We start from the raw sequence: 21,806 nt of genomic DNA on the forward strand, positions 1-21,806 counted from the left end.
TGGGGCTCTACAGGAGCTGTCAAAGAATCAATCATGCCATAATCAGGGTCATTGTTAATCTCTTTCCACCGTGGTGCCAGGGCCTCCTGTTTACCCAACACTTCTGTCCCAGAAGACTTCTCATTGCTCTTCCTCTGGGGAAACTCCCAGCAGGCTTGCTTCACCCCGGTCGCGGGTCCCCTTCTGTCCCTCCGGGCTGCCCTCCTGTAGGAAGGGCCACAGGATTGATTGTAGCCCTTGATTGTAGCCTCCTGTAGGAAGGGCTACAGGATTGATTCTTCCTGCTTCTCCTTCGGGAAGGGCTGGCTTCCTCGGAACTGTGGCCTCTGGTATGATCTGTTCCATACCCGATCTACTCATTCAGTGTATGTTTAAGACGCCTCTGCTGTGTGCCAGGCACTGCTGGGACCTGAGAGAGATTCACCGAGAATCCGACGTGGCCCTTCCTTTCAAGGAGACAGTCTCATCGCAGCAACAGCAGCTACAATTACAGCCACACTCACAGCGCTCTGCAGTGTACAAGGAGCCTCCACACACATCGTCTCACTGAAGCATGGCCCCGACTCCACGGGTAAGTACCGGATCCCCATTTTATGGACGAGGAGGTTGAGGCTGGTGGAGGGCAGGACACGTTTGCTGAGCTGCACCCTTGGTTAAGGCCCTTGGGGGACAGACCTGCATGTTTGGGGCCATAGGCTGAACGGGGATCAGGCTCAGGACCCTGCCCAGGGCCCTTGGGTTCTCTTGGCACAGAGAGGACCTCTCTTTGGATCTCTCTTTCCCCAGGTCAGGGCTATGAGCTTGGGCTCAGCGTTCACCAGGAACAGCCTTCACACTCTCTAAACCAGAGTCTTAGAATCCCCTCCCCCAGGGCTCTCATAATCATGGAATCCCGGCACAATCCGACAGGGATCTTAGAACTAACCCTGGATTCCAGAATATGAAAGTCATCAAGTGTCAGCACCAGGAAAGACCTGGAGCTATTCCATCCAGCCTCCCCTCCCTGCAGAAATCCTCTGCACAGCCTCTAGTGGTGGGTCCCCGGCACAGTGGCCCCTCCCTCCCTGGAGGGCCGAGCGGTTCCCTCTTTAAACGGGTACAGAAGGAAGGCCCTCCTAAGAGGAGGGGCCTGCCCCCAGCCCCCCCTCCGCCCACCAGCACTGACAGGTCCTCCCTGCAGTGAGCAAAGGGCCAGGCCAGGGGCCTGGTCAGGGGAGAGACTTTCACCATCCTCTCACCCTTGGTGGACGCCCCAGCCCCTCCCAGGCACAGGAACCAGGCTGGCTTTTTCCGCTGCCTCTCCCTGGGTCTCTGGAAGGAGGGGGCCCTGAAGAGGAGGAGGAGAGGAGGAAGCTGAGTCCGGCAGAGACATGCACTGAGCAGACTCCTCTCCGCCCAGTTTTTAGCCCCTGAGGGAACGGAGAGCAATGATTTACGTTATTTATTTATGTAAAACAGCAGTTATTAGACAAACAGGCTTCCCAGGCAGGCCCTGGGGATGGGAGGAGAAGCAGGTCTTGCCATTTTAGGAATCTCTCTCTGCTTCCTTCTCTTCACACCTACCTGTCTAGCCTCACCTGCCCCTGGCCCTCCTCACGTGGCTGTGCTCCGAGCACATGGCACCTCCCAACCTCCCCCCTCCCCTGTACCTTTGCTCATGCTGGGCCCTCTGCCACGAGGGCCCTCACTCTACCCCCCCCAATCCAAATCCCAACCATCTTAACAAATGCACCCTGGACAAAGCTTGGTCTGATCCCCCCGCAGAAGCCCACTGCTTCTTCCCTTTGTTCTCCAATCACCAGGCAGAGCTCTTGAGACATGATCATAGGCCTCTGTGCACAGTAATTATCTGCTTCTGTGGCTGCCTTGCCCACCAGGCTGAGAGCTTCCCCAGGTGGAGACTTCTGATCCATTTGGCCCAGCTTTTCTGAAGAGCCACAGTATCTGCGACCCTGCAGGTGATAGGGACACGCGATACCCCAGGCCCCGTCCCTGCTAGAGGAATCACTGGACGGGGGACCTGTGTTCCTGCACTGGGCCAGCACCAAGGAGGCACGCATTTATATGTCAGTCAGAAAAGCTGGTTAAATGTGCAAAGGAAGGAAAGAAAGAACCCATCAGAGCCTCTTAAACCACCCAATTGCAGGGCCACTTCGGAGCCTGTTCCCAATTCTGCCTCTGAATAATTATTAGCCTTTTCCCTATTTACAGGAAAAATTAAATTACTAAAAAAGCTCTCAAGTATTTTCTCCCACAATTTTTTGAAACCTCTGCTATCTGTTCCAGGTCTAGTACAAGATGACCTCAGATTTAGCACAGAATACTGACTTTCTCACTGCCACTTGCATCTCTCTTCAGCACAGTGCTCTGTGACGAGCAGCAGCCTGCCACTCAGGCAAGTCTGAGAACCTGGGGCCTAAGCTTCTCTTCCCCTCTTTCAGATTTCCAGGTTTCCTTTCTAAAAACCAACCTTGCCTGAATGCTGAGGAAGAAAGTCCCAGGGGTTGGCTGGTCCAGTAAACCTTGAAGGTTCACGCTCAGTCCATGATTCAAGGCCTCTAATTCCACCATTTACCATTCATTCCTTTGGCTGAAGCATCACTCACTCTGGGATTCTCTCTTAAAATACAAATCTCCCCTGGAAATGGGAGCCCATTAAACCTCCAAACTGAAGTTCAAGGAAACTTAGTTTAACGCCTGGCTCTAGAGAGGCAGTAAATCATAGGGGTTAGGAATGTGAACCCAGAGCCGGCCTGCCAAGTTTGAAACCTAGTTCTACCACTTACTAACTGAGCAGGTTCCTTAATGCCTCTAGACCTCAGTCTCCTTATCTATAAAGTGGGGATAATAATAGCACCAACCTCATGGGCTGTTGTGAGGATTGAATGATCTAATATGTGTGAGGTGCTTTAGATAAGTACCTAGTCCACTAGAGAAAGCAAGAGACAACTCTACTCAGAGTTTCTGTTTTTGTTTTTTCTTGCTCGTAAAATGGAAAAATAATCCTTGTTTCCTCTGCCTTTTCCCATGAACTGTAGAGTACAGCTCCCGTGAGAGAGCAAACATCTTTCTAGAACCCAGTGGGCTGCTCTCTGCAGCTTCCCTCTAACTCCTTTCCCCCCACCTCCTTCCTTGCTTTTTCCTTTACCTGGAAGAAGGCACCAGTGGCTGTGAGCTGGGCTCCTGGGGGGTCCTGTCCACAGAGGTGGTGATGTCACTTCAGTGGGAGAGCTGAGGGGACAAACCCAGTCAGATTACACATCAGTCCATCCTGCCTTCTCCCCTCCCACCCGGCCCTTAGTGAGCCCCCGCCCTGTGCCCACCCCACGCTTGGTATGGGGACCAGGGATGGGTCACATCTAGTCCCTGCCCTCGGGAAGCCACCAGGCCGGTGGGAGAGCCAAGGAGACGTACGTGATCCAGTCGTGTGCTATGAGACCCCACACAAGCACCTCCACATATGCCGCCCCCAAACCAGCCCCAAACCCAAACCCAGTACAACCCGCTGTCTGAACCACTCCTGCCCCACCAGGGCCCACAGAACATGATCCAAGGCCCAGCCACCCGGGGGTGAAACCTGGGGCTATGCCTGCCTCCTGGGAGGCAGAGGCCCGTTCCTGCTGCCCAGGGACCTGCTTCTTTGGAGGCAGACGCCAGACCAGCTGTTCTAAAGCAGCCGCTGAGGGAGGGCTGGGTGGGCTGGAGGAGGGACCTGGGGCACCGCAATTATGTGGCTGACTTCTGACTCATGCCCCGCCTCCCCCATCACCAGCTCCTACAGCTGGCAGGGCAGCCCTCCTGCCCAGGAACTGGGAGGAGAGATGGTCCTGACAGGCCTTGGGGAGAGGGGAGAGGGGGAGAGGGAAGGGGGTGCTGGGTCAGCACTGCAGGCTGCGGAGGATGCCGCCACATTGCCCACTAGGGGACACTGAGGCTGGCAGGGCCTATGTCACCCAGAGAGTCAGAGTCAGAGCCAGGGTGGGACCCAGGGCAGGGGTGGCTCAGGCCTGGTGTCCAGCCCAATCCCATTCCGACATAAGAACTTTCTCCAATCTGATCGGGCCCTGGAGCCTCATACCAGCAAGAAATACAAACAAGACTCAGCCTTGGATAGGAGGGGGATAGAGGTGGACTCACAGAAGCTTGGAAATGACATCCAGCTACTGAGAGATGGACTCCTGGGGCACCCCCAGCCCTGCCTCCCTCCACTTCCAGTCCCCAGGTTTCTCACAGAGCCCTGAATGCACTGCACTTTACAGTTTATAAAACACTTATTTTCTTCATCTCCCACAACGATCTTAAGGCCTAAGTGACAGAGGGAATAGAAATAGAGCAGGGCTAAGTGTCCATCATCGGATGAATGGATAAAGAAGATGTGGCACATATATACAATGGAATGTTACTCAGCCATAAAAAGAAACGAAATTGAGCTATTTGTAATGAGGTGGATAGACCTAGAGTCTGTCATACAGAGTGAAGTAAGTCAGAAAGAGAGAGACAAATACCGTATGCTAACACATATATATGGAATTTAAGAAAAAAAAAAGTCATGAAGAACCTAAGGGTAAGACAGGAATAAAGACACAGACCTACTAGAGAATGGACTTGAGGATATGGGGAGGGGGAAGGGTAAGCTGTGACAAAGCGAGAGAGAGGCATGGACACATATACACTACCAAACATAAGGTAGATAGCTAGTGGGAAGCAGCCGCATAGCACAGGGAGATCAGCTCGGTGCTTTGTGACCACCTGGAGGGGTGGGATAGGGAGGGTGGGAGGGAAGGAGATGCAAGAGGGAGGAGATATAGGAACATATATGTATGTATGACTGATTCACTTTGTTGTAAAGCAGAAACTAACACACCATTGTAAAGCAATTATACTCCAATAAAGATGTAAAAAATAAATAAATAGAGCAGGGCTTCTCAAACAAATCACCTAGAGAGCTTGTTAAAAGGCAGCCCAACTCAGTAGGTCTAGGCTGGGGTCTGAGATTCTACACTTTTTTACAAGCTCCTGGGTGATACCTTGCTGCAGGTCCAGGGACCACAGTTTGAGTAGCAAGAACATAGTTGTTAATGGCATGGACACTGGGGTCAAACTGCCTAAGTTAGGATCTTGGCTCTTACTCTGTGACCTTGGGCAAGTTACTTAACCTCTCTGTGCCCCAATCTCCCTATGTATAAAACAATAATCATAATAATAAAACCTACCCCATAGGGTTGATGTGAGAATTAAATTATGTAAAATGCTTAAAGTGATGATGATTATTTCAAATTTTTTAATGGAGTCTCTGAGAGATGGACACATTCAGCAAGGTGGCAGAGCCAGAATTCAAACACAAATCTCTTAACGGAAATCCTGTAATAACAACTTGCCACATGTCACAGCCAGCAAGCCCTCCGCCATTAGACAGACATGGATACTGAAGCCCGGAGAGCGGCTGGGAACTGACAAGGTCACCAGAAAGTTGGTGTCGGAATTCAAGTCCATGACCCCCAGCCTACTGCTCTTTCCATCACACCTCACTGCCCCGCAAGGAAGAAAAAGCATCACAAGTTCCCCCTGAGGGGGACCCAGCTCTGCTGTCGGCCCCCACCTGGGCAGCAGCTACCCTGGAAACCAGATGTGTGTGGGAATGGCTGGATGTGGACGCTGCCCTCATGCCCACCGTGGCCCCAATTCCCCTGCACTCTCAGAGCCCTGCCTGCCAGGCTGGGCGAGAACCGTCTAGCATCCTCCTTCCATGGCCCAGCTCTTACATCCAGTCTGTGGCACTGCTCCGTCTCAGGATCACCCAGCCTGGGTACCAGGCAGGGCGGGATGCGGCCAGGGCCCATCTCTATCCCCACCTTGGCTTCCCAGGATGGGGCCAGTGGGAGCTTATGAGTCACTTGAAGGAAGTGCTTGGCCCCAAACAGGAAGTGGCTCTTCAGGCAGAACCCCTGACCCCCACCCCCAGGAGCTCCCCAGGGCAGGTGCCTCGGTGACAGAGTCTGGTGAAGGAAGGGAAGCTGATTGGGACCTAGCGACACATATTCAGATGTTACCTGAAACTCAAAAGCCACACCCATTGTCTGCATCGTGAAACCCCGCCAGAGGGCTTCTCTGCTGTGTGATCTTACGTACATCAGTGCCCCTCTCTGAGCCTCAATTCCCTCGTCTGTAGGATCACGGGGCTGCACTACAAGACTGCTATAGCCTGGCATTCCACGATGAAATAAAGCATTGGAGGACGTGAATATAGCTTTTAAATAAATGAACAAAAGCATATGTGAAAGAGATGAATGAGTGTATGCCGATACCTAGATTTAAGCTCCAGCTCTAGCGTAAGCACCGTCATTTATCTCTCGTTAGCTGCAGGATAGACATCTATCTCATGGGCAAGAAGACATCCCCTGAGACACCCTTAGGTGCAGGGAAGAAGGGCTACTGCCCTGAGCCCCACACATCACAAACACACACTCACAAATAAATACATTACAGAACATACAGGAGCTTCTGTCACACAACATCCATGGAACCCACAAGCCTAATCCGCTCCCCTAACACTGCTCAGGCCTCTAAGAAACCCTTCATTTCTTGGGTTTGAAGAACAAAAGGTGATTGTGCCCAGATGAAGGTCTGAGGGCTACACAGTGGCTGACAGGGGCAAGGGTGGGAAAGGGAGGGAAACAGGATGCTACTGGGGGGGGACGGGAGGGATGGAGGAAGGGCACTAAGTGGCAAGAATGTTCTGCGGGGCAGACAAATTAAACTTGTCAAATCCTTTCAGAGAGCAACAACTTCTTACATAACAAAGTATCCGCTTCCCAGTAATGCTGAGCATCTTTTTTTTTTTTTTTTTTGGCTTTTCTCCCTGTTCCAATCTGTGGTTCTAAAAGTACTCATGAATTAGTGTGGTATTCACAATAAACGCACACGGCAGCTGAGGAACATCTTACAGTATTTAACAATTCATATTACTTGGATTAATGTAACATGAAATGAGATACTAATTCTTTTTTTTTTTTTTTTTTTTTTTGCGGTACGTGGGCCTCTCACTGCTGTGGCCTCTCCCATTGCGGAGCACAGGCTCCGGACACGCAGGCTCAGCAGCCATGGCTCACGGGCCCAGCCGCTCCGCGGCATGTGGGATCTTCCCAGACCGGGGCACGAACCCGTGTCCCCTTCAATGGCAGGCGGACTCTCAACCACTGCGCCACCAGGGAAGCCCTTTTTTTTTTTAAATTTTATTTATTTTTTGGCTACATTGGGTCTTAGTTGCTGTGCATGGGCTTTCTCTAGTTGTGGCGACTGGGTCTACTCTTCGTTGCGGTGCCTGGGCTTCTCATTGCGGTGGCTTCTCTTGTTGTGGAGCACGGGCTCTAGGCGTGCGGGCTTCAGTAGTTGTGGCATGCAGGCTCAGTAGCTGTGGCTCGTGGGCTCTAGAGCACAGGCTCAGTAGTTGCGGTGCACAGGCTTAGTTGCTCTGTGGCATGTGGGATCTTCCCAGACCAGGGCTCAAACCCATGTCCCCTGCATTGGCAGGCGGATTCTTAACCACTGCACCACCAGGGAAGTCCCATGAAATGTGGTACTAATTCTTTACACTGGCAACTAGATGGACATTAATCACAACTATGAATAGTTTAATTTTTATAAAATCTTTAAAAATTTGAATTACTATATCATGTCTATTTAAATAATTGTATTTTAAAATTGGATATTCATTAATTATGATGTCTATAGTTTTAATTTCCTAGATAATTTCAAGGAATAAAAACAACTTTTGAAAATATAAATTTTCCTTTCTTTACATTCAATTTATATTTTTGGTGGAAATATATTCAAATTCTATACACTCTAAATACAACTGCATTTTATTTTTGATCCTTTAGATTATTACCATCCATACACAATTTCCAAATGATGTGAAAAATCTTGATTATAACAATTATAGTCATCTTGCTAAAATGAAGACAATAAAATATATTTTATGAAATATGTCTTATTACTCATCCAAAGGCCACCAGCCCACCAACAAAACACCCAGATGTGTAATAATAATTAAATTGTCTTCCTTGATATTTTGTCCCTTTCAGTTACATAAAACCATAACTTTACAAGGTGGGAAAATGAAACTATCTTATTTAGTAGTTTCTTGGTTTGTTTTGTAACCTTCCAATATCTGACAAACATACACTGCATGCCTCTGTTTGTATTTTTGTCCTGGGCCCTGCAAATTTTGGGCCATTCCTGTCTGCCGACTCCCTGCCCACCAGCTCCCTTTGGTAGGGCCCAGGCCACCCATGCAGGTCGCCTCTCCTCGCTGAGGATCAGCTGGGTGTCGAGCCAGCCCTGTCCTCCTGAGTCTGCCTTTTAGAAAGGGCTCCTCACGTGAAAAGTCCTCATGCTTAGATGAGGGACTTATTTCCAGAGCTGATGCGAATACGCTTCAAGGGCAGTGGCCATGACTTGACTGCCAGATTCTCCCACAGACCTGGTGTTCCTTGAAGTCCCTTACATTCCAGCACCATCCGCAAAGGGACCCGGATGGGAGGGCCCAGCAGCCTCTGGTCCACCGGGCTGGTAGCCCCCATTGGCTCAGACTGAGCGAATGGTCCATGGCCCCCACAACTGGTTTTCTCCTCCTCTGCACCCTCACTCTGTCCACCTCTACCCATGACCCCCTTCTGCCCCCTTACCCTGGGCCTACCGGTCACAGTGACCCCCTTTGGGCTAAAGCCACCAGAATGCACCCTCAGCCCCATGACATCTGGGCTGACAAATTTCCACATTCTGGACTTCCCTGGTGGTACAGTGGTTAAGAATCTGCCTGCCAGTGCAGGGGACATGGGTTCAAGCCCTGGTCCGGGAAGATCCCACGCGCCGCGGAGCAACTAAGCCCATGCGCCACAACTACTGAGCCTGTGCTCTAGAGCCCACGAGCCACAACTGCTGAGCCCATGCGCCGTAACTGTTGAGTCCACGCGCTGCAACTACTGAAGCCCACACACAACGAAGAGTAGCCCCCGCTCACCGCAACTAGAGGAACCCCGCGCACAGCAACAAAGACCCAAAGCAGCCAATAATAAACAAATAAATTTATATATAAAAAAAAAACCTCCACAGTCCCTGCTTGCCACCTTCCCAGCCTCTTTCACAAAGAGCTTCCAGAACCTGGGTTCTGGAAGGGGGCAGGGTAGTGGTGTTGGAGACTGAGAGCCGGGAGACCTGGGTTCTGGGTGTGGCCTGGCCACTGAAAGGCAGGTCGGTGTCACCTCTAGGGTCAGAGTCTTCACTTGTCAGACGGGTATGCTGCAACCAGCCCAGAATGCCTCATGGGATGAACAGGATAACAGTGAGCAGGACCTGATGGGCTTTGGAAACTGTAAAGTACTGAACCATGGGATGGAGGCTCACCTCATCCCTTGTGTTTCCTACTCGGCCTGGCCCACATGGAGTCCATCCACTAAGACACTGTCCACCATTTAAGGAGGGCTGGCCACAGCCTTGTACGAGGCTGACATTCCCTGTCTGTCTTCTCACTTACCCCTCTTAGCCTCCCACTACAGTACAGTACATTCTACGGATGCCAAAGCGGAGGCTCCAGGGAGTTTGGGTCCCGTGCTCAAGGGCACAGCTGAGCAAGTGGCAGAGCCAGGATTCATACTTTGTCTGACTCCCAAGCCAGGCTAGACAACATAAATCCAATCACCAACACACATTTCCTGAGCTCTCCGGTGTGCCAGGGGAGGCCTGAGGCTGGGTGGACAGACCTGCTGGAGGAGCCCACAGTCTACGGTACAGACAGACACGCGGAGAGGGCATGTGAACACAGGAGGCATCCTGCCTGGGGAAGGGTGCGGGAGGGCCTTGGTGGTAGATCAAAGCCACGTCGCAGCCTAGCCCAGGCAGCAACAGATACCCAGGAGTGAGCAAACTTGCTTCCTCTGCACCACCACCTGGCCAGCCCCTCATGCCTGCTCCTGGGTGGAGCGGGGCCCTAGACATTTCAGACCACCTCCTCCTCTGGGGCCCCTACCTCATGTCCACCTTCACCCCTAGGGTCTGCAGATTCCCCAGGCTTCAGGACAGGGTGCAGCCTTGCAACAGACTAGACATTAAGACAAGTGAAAGAAGGATTCTGCCCATCTGAGCATGCAACCCCTTACCCAGTAGGTGATCAGAGGAGCTAATGACTAAACAGCAGTGACTGACCACTCTGGTACCCGGCTCAGTTCATCCTGACTGCAGGGAGGTTAGCTCAGGTTCTGAATCAGACTGAGGCTGGTGGGGACCAGAGCAGAGCTGGTAAAGAGTAAGGCGCTCAGATAAGCAGTCACAGGAGGGTGGGGGTAATAGGTCCTGGCCCTCTCACCTCCACCCTTTCACTATGTGAACAGAAGCAAATCACTCTACCTCTCTGGGTACGAGTCAAGCTGGGATTAACACCACATTGAAATCATCTGATTTTAGGTGGGTGCACATAAAACTTCGGTCAGAAACACGGGTCGCGGAGGCTCAGAGAGGCCAGGTGACTTGACCAAAGTTACACAACAGGTGACAGAGTCTGGACTAGAACCCAGGCCTGTCATGCTCTGCGGGGCTAGACTCCCAGAGGTCAGGGTGGAGAGGCCAGATTAGGGTGACATCCCTTGTGATAACACAGGTGCAGGAGAGGGGTTGGGACAAGTTCCATCAGGGCCAACCCAGGCTGACATCACCAGTTAAAGTCATCATAGTCAGAGTCATGGAAGCACAACTTCTGTTTATTTGTTCCTGGGACATGCTGACCAGCACGAGCTCCGTGAGCACTTTCTATGGAAGAAGCCCCGTAGAGCTGAGCCCGCGCTCCACAACTACTGAAGCCCGCGCGCCTAGAGCCCGTGCTCCGCAACAAGAGAAGCCACCGCAATGAGCCTGCGCACCGCAACGAAGAGCAGCCCCCGCTCGCCACAACTAGAGAAAGCCCGCGTGCAGCAACGAAGACCCAACACAGCCAAAAATAAATAAATTCAGGTGGGGGATAGGTCCCTGGGCCTCAGTTTCCTCCGTGGCGCTCAGTGCTTCCATGGGCCTGTGCCACCTCCCGACCGTCACTAATCCCCACGAGGCGGGGCAGGCAGGGCTGGAGGTGGGGTGGCACAGAGGCAGACTTCTCTGGAAGGGGCATCAGACCAGCTCTGGCACGGCTGGATCGACTGCCTGACGTCAAGTAGTCAGGAAGAACCCTGGGGGCTGGGGCCAGGTCCGCTGGCTGGGGAGCTCTGAGGGATTCTGCCTCTGGGAGCTGAGAGACAGTGCCAGACCCTGGGGCTGGGGGAACAATAGGGGCTCAGGGCAGCTCTCAGAAGGTCCTGTCTGCTGCTGACTACATACACGATCCTGGGGCACCCATTCTGCACCCCCTTTCTAACAGGTGGGCAGAGCTGACACTTAATCGGTGCTTCCTCTGAGCCAGGTTCCGCCTGGAGAACTCTGCCTCTGTTGGCTCCACCCACGTCCCCTGGGACCCCTTCTCCATTCTGAGTCATTCCAGGTTGCACCGTCCCTTCCAAAAGCCGAGAACTGCAGGGGCGTGTGGGTGAGCTGCCGTCAGGCTGCCTGAATCCCTTTGCCTGTGGGCGTGGCTGTTGCCCAGGGCCCCTTTACCAGGGACCCCCTGGGCAAGGTCTAAGTGCTGCAGCACCCTTGCCCCTGGCAGCCAGCTCTGGGGACTAAGCCAAGTACCCGCTCCGAGGGGCTTGGCTTGAAGTCACACTCTTGCTTCTCCTCTTTCTGGTTCTACTTTCCCTACCCCCTTAGCAGTTTTCTTCCCCCTGGAAAACTTCTTAGTAAGTCACTCTCACACGAATCCTTATTTCAGTGTCTGCTTCTAGATCCCCCAACCTCAGACAATTATGAGGTTAAGTGCCATTAGTTTTCCCATTTCAGAGATGAGGAAATTGAGGCTCAGAGACTCAAAGTTGTCAAAGACCCCCACGCGGCAGGCATCGGAACACAGACTTGAATCGAGGTCAGCCCCATACAAAGCCTGAGCACTGACCCCTCTTGCCCACCGCCAGTATCATCGGAGCCTGTTTACATCTCAAATACCATCCCCTCCTGGCCATCTGAGCTAATCTTTCTTTTTCTTTCTTTCTTTTTTTTTTTTTTTTAATTGGAAGGAAAGCAGGAGACTCTGTAGATGATCCAAGGGGGATGACTAAGTCCTTAGATTCCTCTCGTTGGCTCAGATCCTGTTTTGGTCAATCCTTGTGAATCAGGGTGGGTCTGACATTCTGGGAATGCAGGGAGACTTCAAACCAACTTCACGAAAACAAGTTGTAAAAACACTGGCCGCCACTCAAAGCGGCCTGCTGATGAGCTTGGCTCCACGGAGCAGGGTTGAACAAGTTCACCAGAAGGGAACACACAGCAGGAAAGACTCAGGCTAGACCCAGAGGAAGAACTTCCCAGTAACTGGGAGCTGGCCCAGGCATGGTCATGGCCTCTTCGGGAGCAGGTGAATTGACGTCCTGACCTTCCCAGGCCTTACTGGTCTGAAGCATCTATGAAGTCCCCTTGGTGAGCGCTGAAGACAAAACCACGGGAGGCCAACTCCGCCAGCCCCGAGCTTCAACCACTGACCTGGAACCTGGTTTATGAGGGTGCTCTGAGTTTGTGGGGTTTCTGCCTCCTAGGAGGTCAAAAGTGGGGGCCCCCGATCCTCACACCCACACCCAGTGTGGATGGAGGCCCTGCAGCTGGCAGAACTCAGGGCGGCACCTCCCCTGCCCCTGCTCTCTGCAGCCAACCCTCCGGGGTGCAGAGGACCATAGCAGGTGTTTATAGGTGCGCATCTCCCAGTTCATTCCCCTCCACCCCTTTCCAGCTAGCACTCCCTTCGCCCCTTCCTTCTCACCCAAATTTCTGAAAGACTTATCGACACCCACGTCCCCACTTCCTCCCTCCCACCTGTTTCTAAATCCACTGCCCTCTGCTCCCACCAAGATCAACGATGCCCTCCACGTGAGAAAGCCGCCTGGACGGTTCACTCCTCCCTGACACATTGGCCCTCGCCCTCCTGGAAACGTCCTCCTTCCCTGGCTTCCAGGACACCAGTTGCCCTGGTTTCTCTCCTCCCCCTCCGGCTGCCCCCCTGCGCCTTAGCTGGCTTCCCTCTCTGCCCAGTCCAGCCCCTCCCTCCTGCCCCGCCCTGCACATTCTTCTAGGGCGATACCACCACTCCCGTGGCTTCAGATACCCGGTCCCTGCCCGGACCAAGCGCAAGGCCCAAGTATCCAATGACCCTCTGATCATCCCCGCAACAGGGACCTCACACCCACAGTGGCCAGGTGGGAACTCATCACATTCCCCTGAACCTGTTCCTCCCCCTTTCTCCCAACTCAAGGCGCCTCCATCCTCGCAGTCTTCCAGGCCTGGAAGACCAGACTTACCCTCCCTACCTCCCCGCTCCTCACACTCCCAAATCCCACCCGACACAAGCCCTGCTCTGCTCTCTCCGCCCCCCGTCCCCTCATCTCCCACCAAACGTCCCTCACGTCCCTCTGCTCAGGCTCCTCTTGCAGGAAGCCCTCCTTGACTCTCCTGGCACTCAAGCCGGCCTTCTTCTGTTTCCGTGTGCCCTGTACAGCCCTAGTTCAGCAGCCACGCTGGTGTCTGGCTGCACATGTGATGGCCAAAGCCTGGCTCCAGAAGTGCATGGCCAGGGCCTGGTCTGACTCTGGGTCCCGGCACCCAGGCCGAGCTCAGCGCAGAGCGGCCCCAGGAGAGGTTTCCCAAATCTGGGAATTGTCTTTCTGCTGAACTTGCCCCATCAGTGAGGTCTGGATCTCCCCACAGCCCACAGGCCCCTGGGGCAAGGGCTATCTCTTTGTTCTGCTAAAACACATGACCACTTAGTCCCCTTTTAGAGGCATTCTAACCTGTCTGCCTTTACAAGATGTCGCACAGGGCCTGCAATGTGTATTCGTAGACATACAAAAATACACCAAGCGCACACTCCCAGACAGACCCAGGCAAATACTCATGCTTACTCGGGGCAAGCACACGGGCTCATGGAATACGCGCAGATGTGCAGACAGGCCCGCACAGACCCAGCTTCCTGGAAGTAGCATGCCTCCTTCGGGGCACCAGCCTCCCTGGGCATCATGGGCTCCAGGAGTCAAGGTTGGCTTGGCCGGGGCTGATCTCATGGATGCAGTGCAAGGGTCTGGGGAATGCCGGACCCCGGAGGACCTCTATCTGCCTCAGCCCTTCCTTCCCTCTGTTTCCACAAACTCTTCCTCTAGGAAGCCCTCCTTCATCACGCCCTTCCTCTCAGCGCTAGGGGAGGAGGCTGCCCGCACGGGGGATGCTCCCTGGATCCCACCCCAATCTTTCCCTTGGACCCCTTCTCATATATTATACAAGGGAAGGGCTGCACCAGCCCAGTCACAGCTCAGAGCTTTTAGGATCAAGATCCCCTCTTTTCCCAGCCCTAGTCCTGCCCTGCCTCCAAATCACGGCTCAAATGTCCGTTCCGAGTAACCCTTGGCAATTCCCTTTCCAGGTGCAGCACCAGCATCAGAGAGCTAACGACTCAGCACTCGTGGGTTCATCTGATCCTCAGGACAGCCCTGCTGGGGTCGGTGTTCTCACGCTCCTCTTACAGACGAGAAAACTGTGGCTCGGAGAGGCGAGGTGACTTGCCTCGAGGTGACGAGGTGGCTACACAACTGCTAAGACTTTCTTTTCTTTCCTTGAAACCATATTCCCAGCCATGACCTCTCTCAGGAGGGAGCAGTGGCCTTAGAGGGGGGCTGGGAGCGGTGGGCGGAGGGCCTGGCGGGGAGGAGTCCCGTGCGCCACCACACGTGGCTGCAGCCACACGAAGGGCCCGAGGAGGGCTCCTTAATTAACTTGCTGCGGGATGTGGAGCGAGTCACTGGGCCTCAGTTTCCCCACCTGTGATGTGACAGGGGGCTGGATACCACAACCCCTGGCGTCAGTTCCATCTGGACCTTGCAAGGTTGCAGAGGAGGAGGGCTGTTGGAAGGGGAGACCACGAGGGGTGCAGGGGCTGTTCTCCACAATGGGGTGGGGACAGAGGAGGCGGCCACTGGGTGTTCTCTGGCCCTGCCGGCTGCCCCAGGGTTGGCTGCCAAGGCAGTCACCCCCCCAGAGGGTGGTAACCTTCTACCTCCCTCTGCAGGAGAGCTAATCAAAGCAGAGAAAGAATGGCAAAGTATCCCGTATACTGGAAGGGGTGGGAAAGCAAGCCAGGGGGATGCGCACAGCACATGCAAAGCTGAGGCAAACGCCCCAGACGAACACCTGGTATGAGCCCCATCATTCCTGTCCTCTCTCCCTACACCCCTGCCCCAGTCCTGCTGATTCCACCTCAGAAGTGGCTCCCCCGGTAGAGCACTCCGGCCCCTCATACTTCAGCCGAGGGCTCCCCGGGACCTATAGGAGCAAACACACCCCATATACAAAGCTTTTCCCAGCTAGGCCTCCATTCACCTTCCTGGCCTCCCACACAGGGGAGCCCCAGCCAACCGGAGCTAAGTCCCTGCCCCAGGGACTCCACTCTCCAGCTCCAAACCTTTACACAGCTGGTTCCCTCTGTGTGGAATGTTGACCTCCTATAGATCCCTCAGTACCCAAATGGGAAATGCTGCTGGTTAATGAACTGACATCTATAGTGGGAATCAGGTCCTAAAGTCAGCACACCACGAGTAAATTGCATACGGTCAAAATCACCCTTGACTATATATAGCTATCATTTATTTACAATGCCTAGGCATTGTTCTAGATATTTCCTGTGTTTTGATTCATCTAACTCTTACAACTCCAGCAGATTGTATTTCCAAAGACATGTGCAGCAATATCTCCCATCCCACATGCTCTCCTTATAACTCTGTCCCTCTTGCCATGGAGAGGTGGGGTCTATGTTATCACCCCCCCGGCACTTGAATCTGGGAGGGCTTGGGACTAATGGCTAAAGTGACACTACGAGACTTCCAAGGCCAGGTCATCAAATGTGATGTATACCGTGGGGAAGCGCAGATGAGCTCGCAGAGAGAAACAAAGCCCTGAGACCACTTGAGTAACCATGAGCCAGAACTGCTCAGCTGAGCCCATCTTAAATCCTGACCTATAGAAACCATGGGGTTAAAGTGACTGTTCTTGCATAAAGTCACTAAGTTTCCAGGTGATTTGTTAGGTAACAGCAGTAACCGGAACATCACTATCCCCTCTTTAAAGAAGAAGAATCTGAGGCACAGAGAGGTTAAGCAACTTGCCCAAGGTCACAGAGCTGGTAACCAGCAGAACCAGGATTTGAGCCAAGGCAGTTTAGCCCCAGAGTCCACACTATTCACTGCCATGCCATACTAAATGCCTCCAAGGTCTGATTGGTCTCCAGGACCACAGCAGGCCTCGGGGAGTGGTTGCTGAATAAATGACCAGGGAAGGGATAAACAAAGGAACAGCTGAATGAGTGTGAAAAAAAAAAGCAGAGTGAGCTCCCAGGTGCAAGGCAAGGACCTTAGATGAGCCCGAACCATGTAAATGAGTCTGACACGAGCCCCTTGTCACCTGGAGAAGGCGGTGATCAGAGGAGCCTGGCAGATGCCACCCACCTCTGCCTTTCACAGATAAGCCTGAGATGCTCGTCTCCCTGCTCCCTGCCTCCCTCAGCCCTGCATGCTGCAGAATTATCCCCTGGAGAGCCAGTCCCTCCTAAGAACAAGGCCTGCGGATCCTGGAGCCTGCAGCAGGAAGGTTCCCAGGCTGGGAGGCTGGAGACCTTGGTCTCATCCCAGCATGGCCAAGGACTGGCTGTGTGAACTTGGGTGAGTCCCTGACCCTCTCTGGTCCCAGGTGATCTCCAGTGACACTGTTCTAAGACTCATCAGATGCTGAGCTGCCCTGGTGGATGAGGGTCAAGGTGAGCTTCAGTACGTGGGTCCTATAAACCCCAAAAGGGATCTGACCCTAGGAGGAAAGTGGTAACAAGAATGAATCCCCCTACCACTCACCGGGAGCTCGCCGTGTGCGGACATCTTTCCGTGCATACTTGCAGCAACCTCATTAGGCACAATAGCAAGTGACGAAGGACCCAGACCTACCACTCAAGTGATGCTGGAAGCCAGGATCTGACCCAGGCCCATTAAACTTCAAAACTTCCGCTCTTTCCACAATAGCAAGAGACAGAAGCAACCCAAGTATCTATTGACGAACAAATGGATAAACAAAATGTGGTATATACGTAGGATGGAATGTTATTCGGCCTTGAAAAGGAAGGAAATCTTATCAGGTGCCACAACACGATGAACCATGAGGACATGATGCCAAGTGAAATAAGCCAATCACAAAGAGACAGACACCGCATGATTCCACTTATATGAAGTATTCAGAGGAGTCAAATTCATAGAAACGGAAAGTAGAGTGGCAGTTGCCAAGGTCTGGTGGGAGGATGGGGAGTTGTTGTTTAGCGGGCACAGAGCTTCAGGTGTTTGAGATGAAAATGTTCTTGAGACCTGTGGTGCAACAATGTGAATATAATCAAGACTACCAACTATACTCTTAAAAATGATTAAGGTGATAAATTTTATGTTATGTGGCTTTAAAAAAAAAATACCACAGTTATAGAAAGATTCCCACTCTTGGAGTAGAGAGGGAGATTAGGAGACGTTTTGTGGGGGAGAGTCCGGGCAGGCTTCACAGAAGAGGGGACATTTAAGTTGGGCAGGGTCGGCGCAAGCATAGATGAGTCTGGGGCACTACAGACAGAGGCTCGGGCCTTTGGCCCTTGCCTCCCTGCCTGCCAGGATCCAGCTGACTCCATCCCCCGGCCAACCCCAGGCCCCCCAGATCTCCACACAGAGGCAGCACCCCACAGGGGAGCAAGCATTGGCCTGGATTGAAGAAGGGATTTCTTGAACACCTACTATGTGCTCTCAGGCCCACTTACTTCATGACCCTGTCCTTCTGGGGCCTCAGTCCTCCCGCTTGTACAATCAGAAGGTGACCTGGAACTCCTTACAATTTGCACACTGGGAATAATCTCTGAGGGGGAGGGGAGGTGGGAGGCACCAGTGACCTGCCGACAGGGGGACCAGGACACTCCTGGTCAAAAGCCCAGGAATCAGAAGCTGCAGCCTCATGATCCCGCCCCAGGCAGCCTCTGCTCACTTCAGAGTAGGAATCTGAGACCCAAGGGATTTGGTTTCATTCCAACTCTACAAACAGGGGCCTGTACCTACTATGTTCGTGACAGGATCACAATCTAACCTCCCAATCCAGTACTGGAGCAACACAACTGCACTGAGGGACAGCGTCCTCCGTGCCCAGGGCTCTCTCCAAGAATCCCGCTCTCACCTCTCCCCTGACTCAGGAACCCTTTGTCCCCAGAAAGAGCAAGGTAGGACAGTCCTTGGTTTCGATCCCAGCTGTGCCAAGCACAAGCTGGGCCTCAGTGTCTTCGTCTGCATTGTGGGGATAAGGACACCTCCCCTGTGAGGGTTAGAGGAGGCAAGGGCACAAAATTCTGAGCCCAAGGTCTGGCATGCAGTAGGTGCTTAATAAATGGCCCCCATCATTGGCTCTCTCTTTGAAGACGAAGCCATTTTCATTGATCTGTTTGTTCCTCTCAGAGGCTGGTTTGTTTGTTTGAATTCTTCCCAGAAGAGATATTCCCTGGCACTCCTGGGGAACGCTGAGTGATGTTCCCAGCCAGCCCCAGGAAGGGGAAGGGAGGAGCAATGAGCTTTACTTGATGGAAAAAGTCAAATCATCATCATGTGGAAATGGGAGACAAGTCCTAGGGAAGCCCGGCGGCTGTCCCAGCACCCTTCACCCACCCTCTCCCTCCACCACCCAGGAGGACCCACGGTGACCCCAGATCCTGCTTCATAAGCTCCCTGAGGCCTGGCTGGGAGGCCTGATATGATCAGGTTGCTACTTAAATGGCACAAAGCCTTCTATTCTTAGCTGAGCAGAGCCCTAGCTCCCTCCCAGCTGCCTGTCAGAGCTACCAGCCGCGGGGGTGTGGGCCTGGGGCTCAATCATGACCACAAAGAGGCGGAGGGCGGCCTTGTGACCTGACCGAAGCCCGAGGCCAGCACGAGGGGGCTGCAGAGTAAGCACGCGACCCTGGGGTGTCCCAGGGGTCTGCAGAGGGGCTACATAAGGCTGGTTGGAGATCTGGATCAGAGGACTCCTAAGGTCACTTCTGACTCTCAAAGTCTTGGTTTCAAAGGGCCAAGATTCTGAGGTTCCATAATCCAATGCGTCCAAGATTTGGGAAAGATTCTGTGGTTCTAAAGGATCAAGTTTCCAAGACACCGAAGGAGACCGGAGGCTGGCTCTGGTGTGTGCACGTCCCCGTCCGTTTAAGAGGCAGAGGATCCTCAGCTCCATCCTTACCCTGGGGCGCCTGGCACGAGCGACACATACAGCCCTGGTGGACTCAGCACTGAGGTCAGCAATGCTCCCTGGCCACCCAGATCTGCTGCGGGCAAGAGTCCTTGGGGAGTTTCTGGGTGCTGCTGGAGACACTGGGAAAGGAGGAGGGGACAGGCTGAAGCTGCCCTGAGGCCCGCCTCACCAGACAGTGCTGGGCAGGGCGTCCACTATCAGTGTCTGCCCTGTGCTAGCAGGGCCAGCATACCCCCGTCACACAGGCTTGGAGAGGCTGGGGGACCTGTCCAAGGTCAAGGCTGGGACATGGAGGGTGAGAACTCCAGGCCTGGCTGGCTTCAGAGATCATTCCTCGCCTCACACTGCTTCATGTTAGCCCACAGCTTCCTGGGATCACCTCTCCCAACATCCTCTTTTAGATGCAAAACTGAGGTCCAGAGAGAGAAAGGTCAGGTGCTCAAGGTCACAGGGAATTGGTAGCAAGCCAGGCAGAATTGTTCCCACTGACTGTCTCCCATCCCCTGACCAGGTGCCTGTCACTGAGCCTTCTCTGGATCCTCCCTTTCTGCCCACCCAGATCCGGGCTCCTGGGGCAGAGCTGTCTCCTGCTCCTTCGGTCCCCAGCACAGCAACTGCTCCACAGGGTCATCCGAGGGATGAGCTGAGAATCAGGGGATGGGATGGTGGGCCACAGCCTCATGCCCAAGGCTGGCCAGCTGAGCACAAGGGTGACAAGGTCTGGAGAGGGCTGACCCTGACACATGTCGGGAAGTTCACAGGGGCACTTGTCAGGAACACTCAGAGGTTAATTAACCAGCTGTCCCATTAAGCAAAGCAAATGAGGCTCCACTGAGCTGGCTCTCGCAGAGCCTGCTGGTCACCAGAACGGGGAACAAACAGTCTCGGCTTCCTGAGCCACTGGCCCGCACCCCAGGCCACCCCCCCCCAAGCACCCACTATGCATCAGTAGTGCTTTTTGTTTTCCCATAGAGTTTACAGGTAATTTCTCATCCGAATCTCACAACCCTGAGGGTTAGGTGTCCTTTTATAGGAACAAGGAGACCAGGGACTCGCCCTAGGCCACTGGCGAGCACGCAGAATCCGAACTCACACCCAGGGCTGCTGGGCTGCCTGGTCCCAGAGACGAGTTCCTGAATGTCCCGGCGAACTAGAGCCTCCTGTGCTGGGCTCAGGAGTGTGAGAATGTATCTAAGCTGCACTGACCATTTCATGGAGCCTTAAGTGAAATTTCCTCTTTCCTGCTTACAGAAATCACAGGTCAAGTATCTAAAAACCCAACTGCTTTGCTCTGGGCTGGAATTAAATCCTTTCTGCCAATAGGTGGCCTACTACACGCCCAGCACCCTAGTAGGTGTCCTACCCACTGGGTGGTTTGATTTGACCTTGCACCAACCTTGTGAATTTCAGCCTAGGCTGAATCTCAGACTGGTCATGTCACAAATCCAAGGTTGCACGGGCACGGGGTGGAGCTGGGACCGGAATCCAGGTGTGTCAGGGCTTTTTTTTTTTGCGGTACATGGGCCTCTCACTGTTGTGGCCTCTCCCCTTGCAGAGCACAGGCTCCGGACGCGCAGGCTCAGCGGCCATGGCTCACGGGCCCAGCCGCTCCGCGGCATGTGGGATCTTCCTGGACCGGGGCACAAACCCACATCCCCTGCATCGGCAGGTGGACTCTCAACCACTGCACCACCAGGGAAGCCCCGTGTCAGGGCTTTTTAAGGTCGGAGAGGGGGACAGATGTTTATGTTCACTGGGCTCTTCAATAAACTGTTTAAGTTTATGCTGCTACTCTACTAGTATCCTGCTCCTTGCCTGCCCCCCCGCCCCCAACTCCATGCCAGCGGAAGCCAAGGGAGCATCCGTGATACCTCCGGGGCCAGCCGATCCCAGTCTGCCTCCAACCCCCAGCCCCGGTGGGGCCAGACACCATCTGGGAGACACTTAGGGACAAGGGCATTGAGAGGGACCCTCAGAACTCTTGGGGAAAGGAGGCTGGGTACAGCCCAGCCCTGCACCCGATCCTGGGCAGGGTGGCTTTGACTAAACACTCTGTGTGACAGGCTGTGGGCCTCCCAGAGGGGGTACCCTAGGCCCTGCTGAAATAAAGCAGCATCCACACCAGAGATCCGAGTCGCTCCCACTGATGCCTCCTGGGAAGTGGAGGGATGGAGGGTGACAGTCTTGTTCTGCCCCCAGGGACATAGGTCAGAGTCCCCTGTATAAGACAAGCCCTGTTGGACCCAGCCTGTGAGCAAAACAGACAAGTTGGGGAGGGAGAGTTCCTGACATATGCCCCTTACCCTTCCCCAGAAGCCAGACCCAACACTCTGCAGGCCTCCGGGGTACAGCTGGGGAGGGGTGGTGTCTGGTCCCAGGGCTCAGGAGACCGG

General features: G+C 53.7%; 1 protein-coding gene across 2 annotated transcripts in view; it reads right to left on the reverse strand.

Annotated features, from left to right (window-relative positions):
* The window catches only part of LOC132526160 (glycerophosphodiester phosphodiesterase domain-containing protein 5), a 102,640-nt gene that overhangs the window by 64,646 nt on the left and 16,188 nt on the right, over positions 1-21,806 (reverse strand). For both annotated transcript variants that reach the window (XM_060160049.1, XM_060160050.1), the window contains exon 2: positions 3,149-3,231. The gene's annotated coding sequence lies outside the window, so the exon portion shown is untranslated. The remainder of the gene's footprint in view (positions 1-3,148; positions 3,232-21,806) is intronic.

The sequence above is a fragment of the Lagenorhynchus albirostris genome, chromosome 9, assembly GCF_949774975.1.
Source record: "Lagenorhynchus albirostris chromosome 9, mLagAlb1.1, whole genome shotgun sequence".
NCBI lineage: Eukaryota > Metazoa > Chordata > Mammalia > Artiodactyla > Delphinidae > Lagenorhynchus > Lagenorhynchus albirostris.